The sequence below is a fragment of the Canis lupus genome, chromosome 20 (genome assembly GCF_003254725.2).
Source record: "Canis lupus dingo isolate Sandy chromosome 20, ASM325472v2, whole genome shotgun sequence".
Lineage (NCBI taxonomy): Eukaryota > Metazoa > Chordata > Mammalia > Carnivora > Canidae > Canis > Canis lupus.
In genome coordinates this window covers 17,634,321-17,640,335 of record NC_064262.1, presented here as the reverse complement: position 1 = coordinate 17,640,335, position 6,015 = coordinate 17,634,321, and the positions used below count along the sequence as shown (strand labels likewise).

The following is a 6,015-nucleotide window of genomic DNA, read 5'->3' as shown; positions in this document are numbered from 1 at the left end:
CCATACAATTGGGTCTTTGTTCTCATTCTGCTTCACCTTCTCCATCTTCACTATACTCAGCCTTGCTGACCTTGCTCCAGTATTTTTTTAAGTAGATTTATTGAGATATAATTGAAATACCAAAAAAAAAAAAAAAACCACCCATATACATATTTAAGTGTATAAATTGTTCTAATTTGATATAGGTATACTTCTGTGAAACTAACACCACAATTAAGATAATGAACATATCCAATACTCTGAAACATTTTCTCATTCCTTTTTATTTTATTTTTTATCGTAATAAACATCACCAATTTTACCCATCCTCCCACCCACCTTCCCTCTAGTAACCATTGGTTTGTTCTCTGTAGTTAAGAATCTATTTCTTGATTTGTCTCTCTGTGTCTTCTAGGTCTTTTTAAAATGTTTCCTTCTTAGTGAGTTTTTTGCCGGCTACCCCATTACAGATTCTCCTTCCCACTGACACTTTCTCTGATCTCTATCTTCAATGTTTAAAATAGTTCCAGGAAACTGGTAGGTGCTTTGTAAATATTATCTGGAAAATGAATAAATTATTATTATCTCTTACAAAATATTTTATTTTTTTTGCTTAACTTACATGTTTTCTATTAATTGATAGTTTTCTAAATTTTCTTCTCTAGGCTTGGACTTTTCAGATTTTATTATATTTTATGCAAGGATTTCTCTATTTTTTGTTGTAATTTTAATGTGAAGCACAATAACATGTATTTATAAGTGAAACAGCTAGTTAAATTTCATGACATGAACACATCTGTGTAATCAGCACCTAGATCAAGAAATAGCACATCCCTAGAACCCCAGAAGCTATTTTGTGCTCCCTTCCAGTTTCTACCTGTCCCCCTGCAACCCAAAAATCACACTATCCAGACTTCTAATTCTATAGGTTTTACCTATTCTTTAACTTCATATAAATAGAATCTTTTAGCATGTGCTCTTTATTGTCTATCTTCTTTTGCTTAGCATATGTATGTGAGATTCATCCACACTATTATGTTTATTATTATTCTCATACATGTGTAATATTGACCAGATGTATAATATTGACATTATTATAACAATGTATCCATTCCACTTGTACATGGACGTTATGCCCATTTGAAGTTTTTGGACATTAACAGTGCTTCTATGAATATTATTGTGGATTTATTTGATAAAAACATATGTATATTTATGTTAGATATAAAACTAAAATTGCTAGATCATAGAAGATTTGTATATTCAGGGTTACTAGATAATTGTCAGTTTTTTTCAGTGGTTTTATCAGTTAATACCCACGTCATCAACATATGCAAATTTTATTATACATATTTAACAATTCAAACTCACAAATTCGCAAAACATGATTACTAGTTTTAACTCTTTCATCTTCATACTTTAGCATGCATTAACTCAAAGTGACATTCCCATGGCCACCATCTCTGTTTTATATATTATATACATATAATTTTAGTTCTATATTATTCAGATTTATGAACACAATTTACTGAATTATTTTTTTCACTACTTTACCTTTCATTTTTCTCTTTATCTTGTTAATCAGTTCCTCTGGACAAAACACTTTGGTAGTTTTAGGGTTTTTCTTTTTTCTTTCTTTTTTTTTTTTGGTAGTTTTTCTTTCATGTCTATGGATGATAAGTTATCTTGGCTGCTATGTATAAAAAGTTTTTAATTTTATTCTCTACTCCTGTTTCTAGATAGAAAATTATTTTTCCTTAGAAGTTTAATGATGAAACTCCCTTGTCTCTACTGTTTGATGAAAAGTCTACTGTTAGACTGTCATATATTTCTAAATAAAATATTCCCTCTGGTAGCATTTAAAATTGTTCTGTATCACTGATGTTCTGCAATTCAAACTATTTCCAGGGTTTAAACTATTTTTATTTATCTTGCCAGAATGACAAAGTGCCAGTAGCCCAGGTGTATTTTTATTGTTTTAATAACAACACCCAACTAAAATACATTCTCGTCCTCTAGTGTACTGACTTAAATCCTAATATTATACTCATTAGATAAATGTGTGTTCTTTGGGCAATACCTACATCCTGATAATTGGAATAAAATTATTGGTCAGACTTGGGTCATGTGCCCATTGCAAAGTCGTAAGATTTGTAATTAGTTCACCTTCACTGTGTGGACTGAAAGCAAAGGCAAGGAAGTTCCAAGATTCTGAGTGGAATGATAGATATGGGAAATTATTACTAAACAATGGGGCATGGATGTTGTTCAAGAGCAGTGGATGTCTCCTATAAAGAAGGATTAAAGAACATTTGATCTAAGAGCATTTGGGAGCAGTGGCAGGGAGGGCGTTTCTGCCAGAGTTGATGGAAGACCAATTCTTTGTTTGGCAGATCAGAAGTAAATACAATGTTGTGGAAAACAGAAGGTGATGAATGCCAGGCTATAAATTTGAACTTCTCTTTGGAAATGGTGGGATCCATTGAAAGATATTCAGGAAAAAAGGCTATGGTCAGGACATGCTTGATAGAAGAAGAAAAACTTATCTAGAAAAGGGATTTGACATACAGAGAAACTTGGAGAATGTTATGAGCAAAATGGTATTCTCTCAAATTTGTATATTAAAGCTGTAACCCTCAGTTCCTCAGAATGTGACTGTATTTGGAGATACCACCTTTACAAAGGTGATTTAGTTAAAATGAAGTGGTTAATGTATGTCCAATCTGACTGGTGTCTTAATAAGAAGAGGAAATTTGGAAAAAAAGTTACACAGTGTGCACAGAGCAAAGACCATGTGAGGTCACAGCAAGAAAGTGGCTTCTGTAAGCCAAGAAGAGAAGAAACCAAACCCGCTGACACCTTGATCTTGAACTTCTAGCCTTAAGGACTGTGAGAAAATAAATTTTTGTACTTTAAGCAAATCCATCTGTGGTACTTACGATGGCAGCTCTAGCAAACTAATATAGGCAGTGATTTCAAAATTTCTGATATTACAATAGTAGAAGCATGGAGAAGTTATTTTAGAGGTAAAAATCTACCAGACATGACAACAGATTGGATGCTTGGCATAAGTGAGAAAAAGAAGCAACCCTCTGTTAAATACCCTTTAAAATTAAATTATAAAGTGAACTCACACATATTGTTTCGTTGATAAATTCTTAGGGTAAGTATGCAAAATCCGTGATAATACACCATGTGGCAGTGCCAGTCTATTATATCCCTTAGCATATATGGAAGTTTGTTGTTTCTTCATCTTGCTTAAAGGCAGGAGAGATCCATAAAACAGCACTTCACATTTATGATACTAAATTCACCTCCCTTGAATAGTAGGCTATGCCAATGCCTGGAAACAAAAGCAAGCTGAGTAGTTTTACAAAGGCTCAGGGTTGTTCCTACAGCTGCAGCTTGATAGTGGACATTGGGAAATTAAAACTTTTTAGCTCTCCCTAAGCTGTTTTCTTACAGATGGTACTGGGAGTTGAATTTTGTATGTGTGTTGTATATGATGGTGGTTCTGGCCAAGAAGAAAAAGCTCATAAGACCATCCACTCTCTCATTCAATTTCCTAGAGCAAAAATCAAATTAAGATAAGAATATTAATAGGTAACTGCAGTCTTTTAAAAATATAGGTTTGAACTGAGGATTTTAAGTGACTTCTTTGGGGTTTACTTACTTCATATATACTCTATAAATCATGTAGGCATTTATTACTACTGTAAAATGGAATTTGTAGAACTGACTGTATTAACTCATAAGTTTGAAGTATACATTTTCTGTAATATATAGGCTGGTTTATAAAGTGGTATACATAAAAATGACATAAGGCATATAATTAAAGAAAACTTTCAAAATCTGTGATTTCTTCTATTTTAGATATTTTTATTTTTGTGGAGGGATTACCACATAATGCAATAAAACACGGTACATACATCTCATTTTATTTGGATATACTGGCTAACTTCTCTGCTGAAAGTGTCTACTGAAAATATCTTTCTGCAAAAAAAAGAAGATAGGCTTTAGATTTCTTGTTTGCATTCACTCTATAAAAATCAATGCCAGGTTGGCAGGTTTGTAAATATTTACTCTGGGTAGCAGCTCCAAGGCAGCCATTTCTCCCCATGCACAATGCTCTCTGTTAAGTTACTAAGAAAAATCTGCATTCAAGAAATTCTGAAAATTTTCATGAATCAAGAAATGATATTGTTGAGAGACTGGTAGCAAAGATTTCTGTTAGGCTTCTAAAAAACTTAATAAGAACGTCGTCCTGTGTTATGTTTTGAGTTTAAGCTCTCAAACAATTTTCAGGAATCATTAGTTTTGCATTTACCCCTTTGAAATAAAAGCATGACAGATTTTCTATGGACAGGGAAGGAGAAGATTTTAAGAATTAGTTATTTGTGGATTGTTTTTTAAAAATGAAAAGGACAAGAATCAATAGCATTGGAATGGGCACTACATTTTTACCCAAACATCAACTTTATTTTTTTTTTATTTTTTTATTTTAAACATCAACTTTAGAAACAGAAAATAATTGCATGTTTAAAAGAATTCTGGAAAATATACTATATAAAAACATCATTTTGAATCAGATTTTTAAATTGATAATCCTTCAGAATTCCTAAAAATAAGTATTTATATTGTTTTTTTGCATTTTTTAGCTTAAAATTGAACTATAAAATAAATAGTTACTATTTTAGAATACCACATTGTGCAACATGTTTCTCTTCCCTGTTGTAAGTCTTTTGGTGTATATATTTTCAGAGTACAATAATCCTCTCCTTATCCATGGGGAATACATTCCAAGAACCCTAGTGGGTGCCTAAAACCACCGGCAGTACTGAACTCTATATATGTTTTTTCCTATGATAAAGTTTAGTTTATAAATTAGGGACATTAAGAGTAACAACTACTAATAGAACAATTCTAATAATATTCTGTAATGAAAGTTATGTGAATGTGGACACACTCTTTCTCTCAAAATACCTTACTGTACTGTACTAACTCTTCTTTTTGTGATGATGTGAGATGATAAAATGCCTGTGCGGTGGGATAACATGATATGAATGATATAGGCATTGTGATGTAACAATAGGCTTCTTCCGAACCATAGTTGACCACAGGAAACTGAAACTGTAGAATGCAAAATCATGGATAGGGAGGATTAGTGATTATGCTAGTAAAGTTCCTCAACAGTGTCTACTAAGCAATAAAAAAGAGTATTTTTTTTTCTGTAATGTTCTTTCTCCATTTTTTCTGAAATAATGTTTAAAACATAGATTTGCACTTCAAGAATTGAGATAAAATTATTCTGTAATCTGTGACAACCCATTCCCCTTATTAATAGCCTGGGAGTTGCTGAAATGTATTCTATATCATGCATCAGATAATTATGATTTTTAGGGGCCATGAATGAAATGTATGCTGCCTACTAATTCTGAGTATACCCATATTAAATCACTAAAATCTAGTTCCAGAGGACAAAGTGTGAAAAATCAATTTAGAAAATGTGATCTGGGAATGAGGAAAGAATCTTTTCACTGGCAAGCAAAGCAGCATCCAAGGCTATTAGCTGGGCAGAGCTGAATTTCTCATTGGGGCCCCTGGAGCTCTTTGAGGTATGTTAGTTAAAAGTCAGCTTTGAGGATACATTTAACCACATTGTCCCTTTTCCCTGTTTAATGAAAGAGACATACTGATATACTTGTGCCATTTTCAAACTGAAAGCCTTAAATATCTGCTCGAATGACCACAAATTGCACATAGCTCCTTAAAAATTAAATGTGATGCTATTTAGACACAAAACAAAGTGTCGTTCAATTTTGCTGTTTTCTGAGAAGACTAATGGTCTTTGTAATCAGAACACTGATGCCCCTAAATGAGTAGTTCTCATCAGTGAGCTGACTTAACAAACAGTAGTAGATTCTCATGGAGGTAACCTCTCCTGGACAGATATTTATATTGATTACTTGGGTCAGGATTAAAGCAAATCCTGTTGATCAAACTGACTAATGTTGAAAAATGTGGAGGGATTTGGTC

At 32.7% G+C, this 6,015-nt stretch overlaps 1 long non-coding RNA gene across 1 annotated transcript; it reads right to left on the bottom strand.

The window, feature by feature from the left end:
- Nucleotides 1–278: 278 nt before the first annotated feature.
- On the bottom strand, nt 279–5,024 carry LOC118351613 (uncharacterized). The gene is made up of 3 exons (XR_004807311.2): nt 4,963–5,024; nt 3,114–3,544; nt 279–538 (listed from the first exon to the last, which is right to left on the bottom strand). It is a non-coding gene; the product is annotated as an uncharacterized LOC118351613 (long non-coding RNA).
- Between the last annotated feature and the right edge of the window lie 991 nt (nt 5,025–6,015).